Here is an 18,355-nt window from a genome sequence, read left to right on the forward strand (position 1 = left end):
AACTGTTATCTCACTTTTCCCTAGTAAAAATGTCACTTTTCATCCAATAATTTTTAACACTGAAATTTTATTTTAAGAAGACAACTGAGCAAGCAATACTTGACCAGCCATGCAGTGAATAATTTCAAATCTTATGTTTTCTATTTTTCATATCAGGAGGAAAAAACTCAGTATCTAAGAAAAAAAGGATCATATCTGGTCAACAAAGATAAACTTTTTCAGTCTACAAAAGAGTAAAAAAGTATTTTTTGACAAACGCTATCATTTAAAAGTCATCTGAAAACCTCTGACATACGAAACCAACATTAAAAATATTTAAAAGATAAATAATTTCTGTATTTTATAAGTTAATAATCATTTATAATCTTTCAACAAATGGCTCAAATTGTACCTCATCAGAATTACTAAAAAAATTTTTTTATCCTATTGAATAGAGAATATACAACAGTTACATAGAAATTAACATTGACACCTTAGCTTTTAAAATCAAGAGTTAAAAAACACAATCTAAATGTTTCCACAGTTATGCTAAATGAAATGGTACTGCAATTAAATGATTTATAATACAGAAGACTATCACATAGTAGTTATGTATGGAAATTCAAGTGTCCTTTCTTGGGAAAAAGTATCCTGAAGAAAGAAGCTTCTATGAGGAGTTGTACTCCTGACAGAGGCAGCTTTAAGAAAAAGCTGGGTTGGGGAGAGGTAAGCATTTGGCGTAACAGTTAACATGCCAATTGGAATACCCCACAGGCCTTGGTAAATTTCTGATTCCAGGGGATGTTCAGGGGATAGTTCAAGTAAGTTGAGTCTCTGCAATTGATGTGGGAGATACAAATTGAGTTACCAGATTCCAGCTTTTTGCCTGGTCCAGCTCTGGCTGTTGTGGACCTCTGGTCACTAAACCAATGGATACGATCATTCTCTCTATATGTGTTTCCAACTCCCAAATAATAAATAAACAAACAATTTTTAAAAGGAAATAACAGCAGAAAGGGGGAAAACATTTAAAAATATGTTGGAAGGAAAGAAATAAAGACAGCGGGAATTATATTCTACTACCAAACACTCAAAAGAAAACACTATCTGCCCTCTCTACCAATTTCTTTTCTTTTCCTTTTTCTTTTTTTTTTTTTGACAGGCAGAGTTAGTAAGAGACAGACAGACAGAGAGAAAGGTCTTCCTTCTGTTGGTTCACCCCCCAAATGGCCACTACGGCTGGCGTTGCACCGATACGAAGCCAGAAGCCAGGTGTTTCCTCCTGGTCTCCCATGCGGGTGCAGGGGCTTCCAAGCACATGGGCCATCCTCCACTGCCTTCCCGGGCCACAGCAGAGAGCTGGATGGGAAGAGGAGCAACTGGGACAGAACCGGCGCCCTAACTGGGACTAGAATCTGGGGTACCGGTGCCGCAGGCAGAGGTTTAGCCTAGTGAGCCACGGCGCCGACCTCTCTACCAATTTCTAACTAGCAGAAATACTAAATCATCAGAGAGAATAAGAAAGAGAGGAATAGAAAAGATAATCTGGTAAACTAAAGAGCAAAAACTCATTTTTTCAGCAGTTATATATTCAAACATCTTGACTCTCCATCAACTCCAACCCTTTCCTTTTTTTTTTTTAAACACTAAGAGGTGAGGACAAACACTGATGACCAGAATAATTAGAGAAAAATACAGAAAACTTGCAGCCATAGTGAGAAATGTAGGGTGGGGTGTCAGGTGATATTTAGTTAGGTCCAAAACCAACTCTAACAGTGAAAATTCTGGACAAAGCTGAAGTGGAAAAAACTTCTCAGATATTCAGAGAAAAGAATATTCAAATCTTCTCCAAATAAGCCCTGAAAATAATCTGCTCTACGATCCACACTTTCACCACACCTCGCAGTGCCAGTATTTCTACAACCTTCAAAGTACAGAAAAGATAGTCTCTGGAAATTAAAAATATCAGGGTTAAGTTCTCCAGCTCTAAGCAAATTTGAAATATGTGGAAATCCAAAGATAACGACTTCCCTGAACTTTTCAAGAAGGATAGGGATGGGGCCGGGGCCGTGGCTCGGTTAATCCTCTGCCTGCGGCGCTGGCATCCCATATGGGCACCAGATCTAGTCCCAGCTGCTCCTCTTCCAGTGCAGCTCTTTGCTGTGGCCCGGGAAGGCAGTAGGGGATGGCCCAAGTGCTTGGGCCCCTGAACCCGCATGGGAGACCAGGAGGAAGCACCTGGCTTCTGGCTTCGGATCGGCATAGCTCTGGCCGTAGTGGCCATTTGGGGGGTGAACCAACGGAAGGAAGACCTTTCTCTCTCTCTCACTGTCTAACTCTGTCAAATAAATTAAAAAAAAAAAAAAAAAAAAAGGAGGAGGAGGATAGGGATGGAGGTGCTGGGGGAGAGAGGACTCAGTGTTTCTAAATAAATGTATTCTTCTATGGGTATTCCTCTTTGAGAATACATGATTGTTAATTATGAATGTACGATACTTTCACTGGTCAATTTGGAAAGTGAGTCGAGGCTGCTTCCTCAAACCTAAGAAAACTCAGTCATCAATGTGAACAGAGAAAGCAGAGCTTCACATCTGCCTAGTCGTGCCACCATTTTACGTATCAGTCCAATACAGAGATATTTTTGGAGAATTCTTTCATTTAAATAGGCCTCAAATAAAGAGTAATTTAAATTTCTCATGATTCTGAAACAATTTTACTACAAACTTTCAACTAGCTTTATAATTTGGAGGACACTGACAGAGAACTATAGACAACAGCCAGGGTTAGATCAGGCCAAAGCCAGGAGCCAGAAACTCCATCTGGGTCTCTCACTGGGATGCTAGCAATCTAAGCACTTGGGCCATCATCTACTGCCTCTCAGGAGTTTTAGCAGGAAGGTGCACGGAGGAGCCAGGACTCAAATCAGACACTCTGATATGAGATGCAGGCATCCCAAATGTCAGCTTAACCCACTTATGCCACAATGTCTGCCCCCTAACATCTTAAATTATAACATTCTTCCTTTTTCTATCTCCCAACCCTCAAAAACAAAAGGGAAGCAATCTATACAGAAGAGGTCTTCAGGAAGTGAATGGAATAGGTGTATTATTAATCAATTTATTTATTTGAGAGGCAGAGAAAGATACAGAGAGAGTGAGCTCCGAGCTCCCATCTACTGTTTCAATAACCAAACGCCCAAAGGCCAGGGTTTGGTTAAGACTGAGGCTGGAAGCCCAGAACTCAATCTAGGTTTCTCACACAGGTGACAGGAACCCAATTAATTGAACCATCAATGCTGCCTCCCATGGTCTGAATTAGCAGAAAGCTGGTATTAAATGCCACAGGCAATATCTAAATTAGGCAATCCAGACAAGGGATGCAGGTCTTTTAACCACTCTCTTAATAGCACTAGGTCTAATATCCACCCCATTAATTCCAACCAACTTTCTAAGTCCCATCATGTATATACACATACATATACTTCCATTTCCCCCAAGCCCTATATTTCTTTATCCAACTCCAGAAGGTTCCTCATAAATTACTTCTTTCCTTTGAGTTCTACAATCCTCAGATCAAAGTTTTAAAGCTTAATTATAATATGTAACCAAAGGTGAATTATTTTGGAAATAATACAATCTAAATTGAAGAAAAAAATGTTAGGAACCAGAAAGTAGCTCAGACATCACCTTCTTTTACCTTGTATTACAAATGAAGTGGAAAAGAGATATTGATGACAAGGAGACAGACCACTTGGGTGGCTACTTAGTCATCTAGGAATAATATGTGTATAGGAATATAGCAGGACAAAAGGATAATAGAGATGATATAAAAAAAGAAAACTGATGCCATGCTCATAATGACATGTAGAAGAACAAGTTACAAGTTGGGTTAAAAGCAAACATTGTGGGGAGCAACTCGGACTAGACTAAGTTACTGGAATTAAGACTTATTCTATGCATCTGCTCTCCCACAATATGGCGCTGGGAGAGGAGGAAACAGCTTCTACACAGCTGCCTCCAGTTCAGCCAATAAACTGTAGGACTTGCTCCTGATTGGAGGAGAGCAGCGTACTCGGCGTGTGGGCAGCCGAGTTAGGATTGGCGGAGGAGGACTATAAAGGAGGAGAGAGACGGCATGCACCAGGAACATCTAAGGGGAACATCTGAGGGAACACCTGTGCAGCCCCTGAGAGAGCCGGCCGGCGGTGTGCCGCTCCCCTGCGGAAGTGGGGAAAGTGGCTAGGGGGAACCGCCCTTCCACGGAGGTGGAAGGGACGGCAGCCAACCCGGGAAGAACCAGCAGCAAACCCGGGGAGGGCCGAGCAGACAAAAGAACAGCGCAGGGTCCTGTGTCGTTCCTCCACGAAGACAGGGAGCGACATAATGGTGCCGTGACTCGGATATGAAGCCTAGGCAGGGTTTAGTGTCGTTCCCCCACGAAGAGGGGGAGCGACAAAACATAACCTGTATTAAGTTATGAAAGTTGATATTCATAGTAAGTAAGTACACTGGCAGTGGAGCTTCTCTTATTCTCAAGGTATTAAGATCAGTAGAAGCATTGTGAAATGGAAAGCATCTGCAACATAACTGGTTAACGAATCATGCATTTTTCAATTTAAAAAGTTACTCATTTGTATCCCTTGTCTTTACCTATACAGGGCTTTCAGGCAGGAATATCAGAATGATCAGACTCACTCCTTTCATAGAAACATAAGAGACTTTGAAGATCATTTAATTCTGTCATTAAAAAGTCCAATGACATGCATAATATTAATACCACAGGTAATTAGCAAAGACAGCCTCACTCTCAGTGTAACATTCTGCCCACTAAAACACAAATACCATTTGTGCTAGTGTAACAGCACCATAAATCTGTGAAGTTATAATTACAGAGCAGCTTTCACCTATGATATTTCAATTACTCTTCACAATTCTATGAAGTAAGTACTGCTTATTCAATTTGCCAGCAACAGAATCGAACACTTTCACTTTTATACTGGTTAAGCACACTTTTAGCTGAAAGTAAGAAAATCCAATTCAAAGCAGTGTAAACAATCAGAAAGGTTTCTCACAAAATAAGAGAAAAGGCAGATTCCAGGACTGGTGAGTTTAGGAGCTCAAGAAGGTCTTCAAAAACCCATCTATCTCTTCACTCTGCCGTTCTGTTACCCATCTCCTGGTGGTGCCCCCAGCTCAACTCCTACCCTCAGGTTTCAAAAGAATGTGTTCGCCGGTGCCGCGGCTCACTAGGCTAATCCTCCACCTAGCGGCGCCGGCACACTGGGTTCTAGTCCTGGTCGGGGGCCGGATTCTGTCCCGGTTGCCCCTCTTCCAGGCCAGCTCTCTGCTGTGGCTAGGGAGTGCAGTGGAGGATGGCCCAGGTGCTTGGGCTCTGCACCCCATGGGAGACCAGGAGAAGCACCTGGCTCCTGCCATCGGATCAGCGCAGTGCGCCGGCCGCAGTGCGCTGGCCGCGGCAGCCACTGGAGGGTGACCCAACGGCAAAGGAAAACCTTTCTCTCTGTCTCTCTCTCTCACTGTCCACTCTGCCTGTAAAAAAAAAAAAAAAAAAAAAAAAAAAAAAAAAAAAAAAGAATGTGTAACAGGCTTCTCTTATCCAGACTCAACAATAACCAGAAGAAAAGATGAGACCACCTCTTCATGTCTATTTACTTTGAAACAAGGAAAACTTCCCCAGAAACTCCAAACACAATTTCCAACAGCTTTTTGCTTAGGTCCCTCAGGCCAAAAATGCATCATAAATCTATATTAACATAATAATAACTATTCAGCCTTAACTGAACCTCATAGTTAACTTTTGAAGAGGCAGAGTTACAGAGAGAGGAAAGACAGACAGAGAGAGATCTTCCATCTGATGGTTCACTCCCCAAATGGCCACAATACCCGGAGCTGGGAAAATTTGAAGCCAGGAGACAGGAGCTTCTTCTGGGTCGGTCTCCCACCCAGGTGTAGGAGCTCAAGGACTTGGGCCATCTTCCATTGCTTTCCCAGGCCACAGCAGAGAGCTGGATCAGAAGAGCAGCTGGGACAAGAACTGGTGCCCATTTGGGATGCTCGCACCACAGGAGGAGGCTTAGCTAACTATGCCATAGTGCCAGCCCCCAAAGCTGACTTTTAACCAATCGGAACCCATTCTCCAAAGCAGAAGAGGCCTATGTCCTTTCTCTCTAAAACACAATGCCATGTGGAAGAAGGAATATATAAATAAAATTATATTAAGGCAGAATGAATACAGTTTTAAATACATACAAGAGTACTTCAAAAAGTTCATAGAAGGATGAATGTTTGGCCTGGTGGTTAAACTGCCAGTTGGGATGCCTGCATTCTATAATCAGAGTGCCTGAGTTTGGGTCCTGGAATCCACTCCAGATTCTAGCTTCCTGCTGATGCACATTCTATGAGGTATCAGGAGGTAATTCAAGTGGTTAGGTCCTTGTCATGTACATGGGAGGCGTTTGGCAGTAACCCAGTAGATGGGAAACTTCTTTCTGTGTCTCTCTTGAAAAAAAAAAAAAAAAAAAAAAAAAAAAAAGTTTGTTGAAAACACGTATTATGAAAAACTAGATTTCAAAAATTTTCTGCACTAAAATCAATTATCTTTTAATTCCATTTCCTACAAATTTTTAAAGTATCTGCATAGGGGCTGGCAATGTGGTGCAGCAGGTTAAAGCCCTGGCCTGAAGCTCTGGCATCCCATATGGACGCCGGTTCTAGTCCTGGCTACTCTTCTTCCGATCCAGCTCTCTGCTATGGCCTGGGAAAACAGTAAAAGATGGCATAAGTCCTTGGGACCTTGCAACCGAGTGGGAGACACAGAAGAAGCTCCTGGCTTCTGGCTTCAGGTTGGCGCAGCTCTGGCCGTTGCAGCCATCTAGGGAGTGAACCAGCAGATGGCAGACCTCTCTCTCTGTCTCTACCTCTTTCTGTAACTCTTTCAAATAAATAAAAGAAATCTATAAAAAAAAAGAAAAATTTAAACTTGTGTTATATGAAAAATGATTCATGGAAATAAAGATGCTTAATCTCAACAATAAATAATACTTCCTGAATACTTACCATTTACTTAGCACTGTCCTAACAGCATTGTCTATATTACCTGTTAGCAATCAGGTAACTCATAGTAGTATGCTTATATTAAAAACAAACTGAGACATAAAAGCATTACATAATAAGCCCCCAAATCCCAGGGCTAGTAATAGGCAGAGAAATTTGAATGCCTCCTGGTGGTCTGATTCCAGAGCTGTGTTCATATAACTATGCTGCTATAGATTTCTGGAGAAATTGAGAAATCTGAAAACATAGCAAATAAGGTAGTTGTGTAGCATTATAGACAACACCAGGCCACCAGGTTAAAATTTGAAGCAGACACATTTCTGCTTACTATAAGACAGAACTATCAATTACTGGTAAACAAAAATAGAACATGTTGGCCTCCTAAGACACATGGTAACCAGTCATTCAAACAGAAGCAAGATGACTTAAGCTTAGGATGCTGTAGAGGAGTTATACTTTGGAGACAGATTCCCTCATACTAGGAGACACCACACTCATGTGTATGTGTGAGTGTTCCTAAATTGATGGCTAACAGATGTTTTGATTGGCATGCACACTGTTCAAAAAATTTGACTCAGTTTCTAATACTTAAAAATTCTAAGTTTTTACCTAAGAACTTGGATTTCCAACTTTTCTTTTTAAAAAATTTTGGCAAGATTGGGCCTACATTCCAGCATGGCAACTAGTAGCTTCTACATGCCTTACCTCTTTCCCTAGATGACCTAATTAGGCTTCTACAAGATATTTGTGGTGATAGCCACACATTATGGGACAAGCCTAAAAGGGAGAAAGAAATAAAAGCAAAAGAGATATTGAAGGACTGTATGCCTTTTTTATTTTTTTAAAGATTTATTTATTTACTTGAAAGTCAGAGTTACACACAGAGAAAAGGAGAGGCAGAGGAGAGAAAGAGGTCTTCCATCCACTGGTTCACTCCCCAGTTGGCCGTAATGGCCGGAGCTGTGACTCTGTGCCCATCCGAAGCCAGGAACCTGGAGCTTCTTTGAGGTCTCCCATGTGGATACAGGGGCCCAAGGACCTGTGCCATCTTCCACTGCTTTCCCAGGCCATTGCAGAGAACTGGATCAGAAGTGAAGCAGCCAGGACTTGAACTGGTGCCTATATAGGATGCCGGCACTGAAGGCAGCAGCTTTACCTGGTATGCCACCGTGCTGTCCCCTGACTGTATGTCTTTTACAGTTTGAACAGGATTTGTTTCCACAAAGTCATGCAGATGTGTAAATTCAAAGTCTTAATGTTAATGAATAATGGATTCATGGATTAAGAGTGCAGACTTTATCTAATTAAGGTATCTGGGATGTGGGCCTACTGGGAGGTCTTTAGATCATTAGGGGCTTGTCCTCAGAAGGGATTTTTCTAGAGGGTTGGTTATAAAAACAAGTTTGCTCCTTGTGCTAATGTCCACACAAACCTTGCCACCCTCATCAGACACCAGACTACTGGGGCCATTTGATATAGACTGTAAACCTTCAAACAATAAAGCAAATTAAACGATGTTCCTTCCTAAGTGGCTCCTCTCAGGTACTTTTGTTGAAGCAGCAAAAAGTGGACTAACACAGCGTTCCAACAGGATCTCTATCCAGTGCTTCTCAACCTCTTTTTCATTACTGTCCCATCCTAAGGAGGCATGTAGCCTTTTTTTTTTCCTAATGATTCCCCATCCTCAGTGCAATTTTGGTGCCACAGGCAAACTGTTTTGGGACCATAACTATTATAATATCTACGTACCTTTTTTCTTCCAAAAAGCAAATTCACTCCCCTGGGAACAAAAATGCAAGCTGCTTTCATAGCTTAGCTCTTCAGGTGATTTCTTGTTATTTAAATCAGCAGAGAATAGAACATATATTCTCTGGGAGAAAGACAGTATAGATCAAATTCTAGTAGCTTCCTTTAAGTCTCCTAAAGATTATTATGAAAGAAAACAAAACTGGATAAAACCAGAGAGGTGTTAAATTTAATGAACATGAGGTCTAAATGGCATTATTGTCTTGTGTAAAGATAAGACTAGTGGAGTTTTGGATGTGTTTATAATGTTAAACTCCTGTTCTAGTTCCAATTTACATCTAGAATTCTCTAGATTACAGATCTCATGACGTTTTTAGTCTCTTAATAATTAGCAAATATCCCAAAGAACTTTTGTTTATCTAGGTTATAACTACTGATGTTTACCACATTCTAAATAGAATCTGATACTTTGAAATTATGCATAGATGGATTTTGAAGAAACCTATCACATTATCATAAGACATTTTTAATTAAAATATACTTTTTTAAAAGATTTATTAATTTGAAAGGCAGTTACAGAGAGGTAGAGCAACAAGAGAGAGTGAGAGGTCTTCCATAAGTTGGTTCACTCCCCAAATGGCCACAATGGCTAGAGCTGGCTGATCTAAAGCCAGGAGCACAGAGCTTCTTCTGAGTCTCCCATGAAGGTGCAGGGGCCCAAGGACTTGGGCCACCTTCCACTGCTTTGCCAGGCCATAGCAGAGAGCTGGATTGGAAGAGGAGCAGCTGGGACTCAAGCCAGCGCCCACATGGGACACCAGCACTGCAGGCAGCAGCTTTATTCACTAAGGCACAGCACTGGTCCCTGAAACACACTTTATTTTAAAAAGTAGTAAGAAGAATGCTATTACTTTAAATTTTTCAGATTGTAAGAGTCGGGGGCTGGCACTATGGCACAGCAGGTTAAGCTACCACTTGCAGCGCTGACATCCCATATGGGTGCTGGTTCCAGTCCCAGCTGCTCTACTTCTGATCTAGCTCCCCAGTAATGAGTTTGTGAAAGCAGAGGAAAATGGCCCAAATCCCTGAATCCCTGCAACCCACATGGGAGACCCAGAAGCAGATCTTGGTTCTTGCTTTTGGCCTGGCCCAGCCCTGGTCATTGTGGACATTTTGGCAATTAACCAGCAGATGGAAGATCTCTCTCTGTCTATCCTTCTTTCTCTCTTTGTAACTCAGACTTTCAAATAAACAAATCTTTAAATTTTTCAGGTCTCTTCAATGTCTGACTAAAAGAGCGGAATAGTCACATTGCTTTCTGTACTTAATCTGTTGGAATAGCAGATATGTTACCTTTAGAAAACTCCAGTGTACAGAAGTGGAAAAAAAATACAGTTTGGATTTTTTTTTTAATTCTTTCAGCCTTTGGTGAATATGTAAGTTATTGCAATTCATTTAAAATTTTTATGGAAAAATGTTGAACAGGTATATTTTCTACCTTGCTCATGCCAAACCACACTAAAACTAACATAATTTTTTTAATGGCAGAAACTATCTTCAAATAGGAAAATAGGAACAGAGGAAAGAGAAATGAAATTTTTAAAAGCTAGAAAGTAAGGCCGGCGCCATGGCTCACTTGGCTAACCCTCCGCCTGTGGCGCTGGCACACCAGGTTCTAGTCCTGGTTGGGGTACCAGATTCTGTCCCGCTTGCTCCTTTTCCAGTGCAGCTCTTTGCTGTGGCCCAGGAAGGCAGTGGGGGATGGCCCAAGTGCTTGGGCCCCTGCACCCGCATGGGAGACCAGGAGGAAGCACCTGGCTCCTGGCTTTGGATCAGTGCAGCTCCAGCCGTAGCAGCCATTTGGGGGGTAAACCAATGGAAGGAAGACCTTTCTCTCTGTATCTCTCTCTAACTCTGCCTGTCAAAAAAAAAAAAAAAAAAAAAAAAAAAAAAAAAAGCTAGAAAGTATATGTAAGATTTGCACTCCAGGAAAAGTGATTCCTAAAGCAAGCTTTACATTCAAAAGTTGACTCTGCAAGCTGGCACCACAGCTAAATAGGCTAATCTTCCGCCTTGCGGCGCCGGCACACCGGGTTCTAGTCCCGGTCGGGGCGCTGGATTCTGCCCTGTTGCTCCTCTTCCAGGCCAGCTCTCTGCTGTGGCCAGGGAGTGCAGTGGAGGATGGCCCAAGTCCTTGGGCCCTGCACCCCATGGGAGACTATGATAAGTACCTGGCTCCTGCCTTCGGATCAGCACAGTGCGCCGGCCGCGGCGCGCTGGCCGCAGCGGCCATTGGAGGGTGAACCAATGGTAAAGGAAGACCTTTCTCTCTGTCTCTCTCTTCTCTCACTGTCCACTCTGCCTATCAAAAAATATATATATCTTTAAAAAAAAAAGAAAAAAAAGTTGACTCTGCAGAGCTACCACAGGGCTCTGGAAGTGGGAATACTTTATAAATGAGGGGGTGGCAGGGCTTAAAATGAGAGGTCTGGTTGAAAGTCTATTTAAGCAGTTAAATCTCTCTTTCCTCCTCAAACGCCACAGCTAGGAGACCCAGACTAGGGACTACTATTCTCCATCCCCAGCAGTTTATTCTGTAGATACTTTTTAAGAGTTCAGATGGGTAAGGAGAGGTAGGTATCTTATTTTTCAGACATTAAGTCAACTTTACCTACTAAAGGACAGCTCTCTTCTCAAGTCCTTTTCTCCAACTCATTGCCAGAACTTTAGAATCCTTAGCTGAGTCTTTTTTCTGGGAACTCAAAGAGAGAAGACCCAAGGTTGTGACATCAGGTCTTTCCCAGGGAATAAGATCAATTAGATCTCTTTATGGTAAAGACTACAATAAACCCCACACATGGGCTTTAACTCTAAACCACCTCTTAGGAAGTATATCTTTAAATACAGACAAAAGCATCACCAGACATCTGAGGAAAGCTAACACCCAAGAGAGATCAAATTGAAAAAAAAAGGGGGTCGGCCGGCGCTGTGGCTCACTGGGCTAATCATCCCCCGCCTTGTGGCGCCAGCACACCAGGTTCTAGTCCCGGTCGGGGTGCTGGATTCTGTCCCAATTGCCCCTCTTCCAGGCCAGCTTTCTGCTGTGGCCCAGGAAGGCAGTGGAGGATGGCCCAAGTCCTTGGGCCCTGCACCCCATGGGAGACCAGGATAAATACCTGGCTCCTGCCATCGGATCAGTGCGCCGGCCGCGGCGGCCATTGGAGGGTGAACCAACGGCAAAAGGAAGACCTTTCTCTCTCTCTCTCTCTCTCTTTCTCTCTCACTGTCCACTCTGCCTGTCAAAAAAAGGGGGGGGGGGCACCGCTGTGGCTCACTTGATTAATCCTCCGCCTATGCACCAGCATCCCATATGGAAGCTGGATTCTGTCCCGGTTGCTCCTCTTCCAGTCCAGCTCTTTGCTGTAGCCCGGGAGGGCAGTGGAGGATGGCCCAAGTGCTTGGGCCCCTGCACCAGCATGGGAGACCAGGAAGAAGCACCTGGCTCCTGGCTTCAGATCGGCACAGCACTGGCCGTAGCGGCCATTTGGAGGGTGAACTAACGGAAGGAAGACCTTTCTCTCTGTCTCTCTCTCTCTCTCACTGTCTATAACACTACCTGTCAAATTAAAAAAAAAAAGAAAGAAAGAAACTTGGAGTCATCTGAGATTATGTAGGAGATAATAAAACATCAAGAAACTATTAATATCCTTGGAGAGATGAGAGAACATAACACCTATGACCAAAGATACTATATCATAAAGGAGTATGTATAGTTTAAAAAAAGACTAAGAAAAATTTAAAGTAGCAAAAATCAAAGACTCAGTTTAAATAGCTGATATACAGGGCCAGTCTTGTGGCACAGCAGGTTGAACCTAGCATCTGCTGCAATGCCAGCATCCCATATAGGTGCTGATCTGAGTACTGGCTACTCAACTTCTGATCAAGATCCTTGCTAATGCACCTGAGAAAGCAGCAGCAGATGGCTCAAGTCCTTGGATTTCTGCACCCACATGGGAGACCCAGATGGAGTTCCAGGCTCCTGGCCCACGCCCAGCCACTGCGGCCATTTCTGGAGTGAACCAGCAAATAGAAAGCATCTCTTTCTGTCTCTGTTTCTCTCCCTTTCTCTGTAACCTTGTCTTTCAAATAAATAAATACATAACTATTTAAAGAAAAAAAAAGTTGGAAGATAAATTGTGGAAATTTCCCCATAACCAAAGTAAAAGGGATAGGACAGAAAAGATGAGAAAATTTAGAAATCAGTGCCAGAGATCTCACAATCAATTCAGGCATTCCAGAATGTCAGAATGGAGACATGGACAGGAAGAAATAAAAGAATGACATCACCTTAAAAGAACCTAAGGTTATGAATATTAACAATCAAAAGACCCACTGAGTGCCTGGCACAATTAATGAAAGCAGATCTGCACCAAGGCACTTTTTCATAACATTGCAGAACTCAAAGACAATGAAATTATCAAAATAAGCTCAGTGGTAAGGGGGTGGAAGAGTTTTCAAACAGCAACACTGCAATGAAAGGAAAATGAAGCACTGCATTGAAAACTGAGGGAAAATTATATCTATCCAACTATTATCTGTGCTAAGATGGATAAATCATTTTTAGACATGCAAGTTCTCAAAAATTTTACCTTTTAGGCACATTTTTTCAGGATGCTACTGAAGGAGGAATTGCACCAAAATGAGAAAATAGAAAAAAAAGAATGGTATCCAGGGAAAAGGGAATCCAGCGCAAAAGAGAAGAAAGGAAGCAAGATCCCAAGAAGATGATTCTGTAATGGGCCTGAAAAAATACTACGCTACAGCATGTCTGGTGAATTTAGGAGACATTTCTTCAAGATAAAACTGACTACCTAATGTGCTTGAATGAGCTAAGAGAATTATATAATTGAAGGAGAATGTGATTGGAGTTAGTGATAAACAGAAAATCAAACTAAAGAAAAAATAATTTAGGTGTAGAGAAATTTATACTCAACCATTAGAGAGTACACACTCTTTTAAACACAAATAAAACACTGAAAAATCTGATCAAACTAGGTCACATGGACAATCACAAGAAATAACAAATACATCGTTCACACTCTTTGTAAACAATGCAATGCATTTATACACTAAGAAGAATACTCCTACAGAGAAAACTTAAATGTGGACATTTTAAAATGTATTTCTAAGTCACAGGTAGAAGAAATCATAATGGAAATCAGAGAATATAGGAGTCAGCATTTACCACAGCAATTAAGATGAGGCTCTGAACTTCATATTGGAGTCTCTGAGTTTGTATCTTGGCTCCACCCCTGGTTCACCTTCCTGCTAATGCACAGCTTAGGAGGCAGCAGGTAATGAGTCAAGTACCTGGGACCTGCTGCTACTCTGGGAAGACCCAGGATGAGTTCCTGCCTTCTGGCTTCTAACTGGCCCAGCCCCAGCTATAGAGCATTTAAGGAGTCAATAAGCAGATGGAAGATCTCTCTCTCTCTCTCTTTTTCTGTCTTTGGAATAAAATTTTTTTTTATTTACTGGGGCAGGCGCTGTGGTGTAGCAGGTAAAGCTGCCTCCTGCATTGTTGGTATCCCATATAGGTGCCAGTTTGAGTCCCAGCTGCTCACTTTTGATCCAGCTCTCTGCTATGGCCTGGGAAAGCAGTAGAAAATGGTTCGAGTTCTTGAGCCCCTGCACCCACATGGGTCGAGACCTAGAAGAATCTCCTGGTTCCTGGCTTCGGATGGACACAGCTCTGGTGGTTATGGTCAACTGGGTAGTGAATCAGCAGATGAAGACCTCTCTCTCTCTCTCTCTCTCTCTCTGCCTTTCCTTCTCTCTTCCTTCTCTCTCTGTGTAACACTTTCAAATAAATAAATGAATATTTTTTTTAAAAAAAAGGAACATTCAGAATAATATTTGGGAAAAAAGATTTATTTATTTATTTAACAGGCAGAATTACAACAGAGAGACAGAGAGAAAGGTCTTCCATCCGCTGGTTCACTCTCCAAATGGCCACAACAGCCAGAACTGGGCCGATTAGAATCCAAGAGCCAGGAACCTCCGCCAGGTCTCCTCCAGGGTGCAGGGACCCAAGCACTTGGGCCATTTTCTACTGCTTTCCCAGGCCATCAGCAGAGAGCTGGATCAGAAGAGGAGCAGCTGGGACTAGAATCAGCACCCATAGGGGTTGCCGGCACCGTAGGTGGAGGATTAACTTACTGCGCCACAGTGCTGGACCCTGAAATAAATTTTTAAAACTAAAATTAAAAAAAAAAAAATCAGAGAATACTCAGACATTATTTATAGCAAAAAAAAAACATACTAAATTTGTAGGATGCAGCTAAAGCAATCTTAATAAAGTTATGAATGCATTTCTACTATACTTTACAAAATATATAAACCCAATTTTTTTTAAAGATTTATTTTATTTATTTGCAAGACAGTATTACAGAGAGAGGTAGAGACAGAGAGAGAGGTCTTCCATCCTCTGGTTCACTCCCCAGATGGCTGCAACAGCCGGAGCTGTGCCGATCGGAAGCCAGGAGTCAGGAGCCAGGAGCTGCTTCCGGGTCTCCCATGCAGGTGCAGGGGCCCAAGGACTTGGGCCATCTTCTACTGCTATCCCAGACCACAGCAGAGAGCTGGATTGGAAGAGGAGCCACTGGGACTAAAACCAGCACCCATATGCGATGCTGGCACTTCAGGCCAGGGCTTTTACTCGCTGAGCCACAGCACCGGCCCCACATACCCAAATTTGTTTCAGCACCATGAGCAAAACATGAATTTCTTGTTTGCTTATGTGCTATTATGTGTGTGTGTGTGAAAAACTATAGGTGAAAGCAGAACACTGTAACCAGGTGAACTGAGAATATGCAAAATGCATGCATATACATAAATCAAACACATGCCAGTTATCTCAGTTCACGGTTTGGGTTATTAGTCATACATGCCCGCACAGGGTGTTACAAAGTTCCTTCCATTTTCAGAGAAGTCTCCCACTACTATCTGACAATAACTCACAAGTTGAATCCTTTCTTGCATCTACTTTTCCTTGTCAACCACTTCTACAAGTAAACTTCTGATCTTTTTCAGGTGCAAGTACCACATTTATGGTAGTAAACACTTAGTAGGTATAAAAATGTACTGTTTTTGTAAAGTTCTGTGTGTATACAAGTGTGATAAAAGTTGCTTGTGTTTTTTTTGTTGTTGGTTTACTTTTTAAGATTTATTTATTGGGGCAGGCATTGTGGCTTAGCAGGTTAAGCCATTGCCTGCGATGTCAGCATCCTATATGGGCGCCAGTCTGAGTCCCAGCTGCCCCACTTCTGATCCAGCTCCTTTGCTACCATTCCTGGGAAAGCAGCAAAGGATAGCCAAAGTATCTGGGCCCTAAACCCACAGGGGAGACTTGGAGGAAGTCAGGCTCCTAGCATCCGCCCATAACTGGCAGCCATTCAGGGACTGAACCAGCAGACAGAAAGCTTTCTTCCTGTCTCTTCCTCTCTGTAACTCTGCCTTTCAAATAATAAAAAGCAAAGCAAAGCAAAACAAAATATTCTCATTACAATGTTAGGGAAGGTTTAGGAATTTAAAAGTAAATAAAAAGGGGCCTCCACTGTGGCGTAACAGGTAAAGCCACCGCCTACAGTGCCAGAATCCCATATGGGCACTGATTCGAGTCCTGGCTGCTCCACTTCCTTTCCAGTTCTCTGCTATGGCCTGGAAAAGCAGTGGAAGGTGGTCCAAGTTCCTGGGCCCCTGCAACCTTGTCAGAGACCCAGAAGAAGCTCCTGGTTTTGGATCAGCCAGCTCTGGCCATTGCGACCATCTGGGGAATGAAACAGTGTACAGAAGACTCTCTCTCTCTTTCTCTCTCTCTCCCTCCCTCCCCCTCCTTCCCTCCCTCTGCCTCTCTGTAACTAATAAATAAATATTTAATCTAAATAAAGATTTAAATTCTTATTTATTTGAAAGGCAGAGCAATTGTGTCTGGGGGGGGGGGGGGCGGATAGAGAAAGAGAGATCTTCCATCCACTGGTTCATTCCCCAAATAGCCACAACAGCCAGGTGTAGGGTAGGCTAAAGTTAAAAGCCAGAAATTCCAGCCCAGTATTCCACATGGGAGGCAGCAACCCAAGGACTTGGGCCATCTTCCACTGTTTTCCCGGGTGTATTAGTAGGAAGCTAAATTGGCAGCAGAGTGGGCTATACTTAAATTGGCACAGTGATATGGGATGCTGGAATCACAAGTAGTGGCTTAAGCTGCTTTACCACAATGCTGATCCTGTGATGAAGTTTTTGAGTATTTTGCCTTCACCAGCATTTTCCCCATAAGCCATGTGATTGTTGCTTTTAAATTTGCATAGCAAAGTGATTGACAGGAGTGTATGCTGTGATAAAGCAAAATTGACCTCATTAGAAAGATGAAAATGAGCCGGCGCCGTGGCTCAATAGGCTAATCCTCCACCTTGCGGCGCCGGCACACCGGGTTCTAGTCCCGGTCGGGGCGCCGGATTCTGTCCCGGTTGCCCCTCTTCCAGGCCAGCTCTCTGCTGTGGCCAGGGAGTGCAGTGGAGGATGGCCCAGGTGCTTGGGCCCTGCACCCCATGGGAGACCAGGAAAAGCACCTGGCTCCTGGCTCCTGCCATCGGATCAGCGCGGTGCGCCGGCTGCAGCGGCGGCCATTGGAGGGTGAACCAACGGCAAAGGAAGATCTTTCTCTCTCTGTCTCTCTCTCTCACTGTCCACTCTGCCTATCAAAAATAAAAAAAAAAAAAAAAAAAAAAAAGAAAGATGAAAATGAAAAACAGCTAAAAAGGGCATTGTTGGAACAAATGGAAAAACTTGGATAAATATAATTATATAATATTATTATATCAGTGTCATATTTCCTGAGTGTGATGACTGCTATAGGATTATTAAAGAAAATGTCTTTGATCTTAGGAGATAAATACTTAAAACATGTAAATTGAGGAAAGAGGGGGATTGGCAATGTCATGATGCCAGCTAACTGTTAAGGTTTTCAGGAAAAAAAAAGAATTAATGTGTGAGATAAATAAAGCAAATACAGTAAAATGTGAACAACTGGTGAATTTTGGTGAAAGGTATATGGGCACTCATGGTATTACTTTTTCAACATTTTTTTGTTTTAAGGAGTTTAGAAAGCAAAATTTGAGAATGAGAAGTATAGTAGATTAATTATTCACTTTTCAAACTTTTATCCATGCCATTTGTTACATGACTTTGGAGTACATCCCATAATGGTACAGAATATTTTCCCATCTGACAAGACTTGTTTTGATCCAAAGAATGAAGCAGAAGTGACGGTTATCCAACTATAATTAAGCATTTTGCTCTCTCTTACGTTTCTGCTATCAAAATTAGAAGGCAAGTCTAAATCAGGCTGTTGTTTCCAGGAGAATAATGAGAAGTAGGTATCACCCTGTTGCTCCAGTTGACCCTAACCTATACTGGTTGAAAGCCAGCCAACTTCAAATATGTACATCAAGTGTCCAGCCAAGATCAGCAGATGCCTAGTGAATTGCCATCTAATCTCA

At 42.5% G+C, this 18,355-nt stretch overlaps 1 protein-coding gene across 2 annotated transcripts in view; it reads right to left on the reverse strand.

Annotated features, from left to right (window-relative positions):
- The window catches only part of ZNF292 (zinc finger protein 292), a 103,639-nt gene that overhangs the window by 50,537 nt on the left and 34,747 nt on the right, over nucleotides 1-18,355 (reverse strand). The gene's annotated exons all lie outside the window — the stretch shown is intronic.

This window comes from Oryctolagus cuniculus, chromosome 5 (assembly GCF_964237555.1).
Source record: "Oryctolagus cuniculus chromosome 5, mOryCun1.1, whole genome shotgun sequence".
In the NCBI taxonomy this organism is placed as follows: Eukaryota; Metazoa; Chordata; class Mammalia; order Lagomorpha; family Leporidae; genus Oryctolagus; species Oryctolagus cuniculus.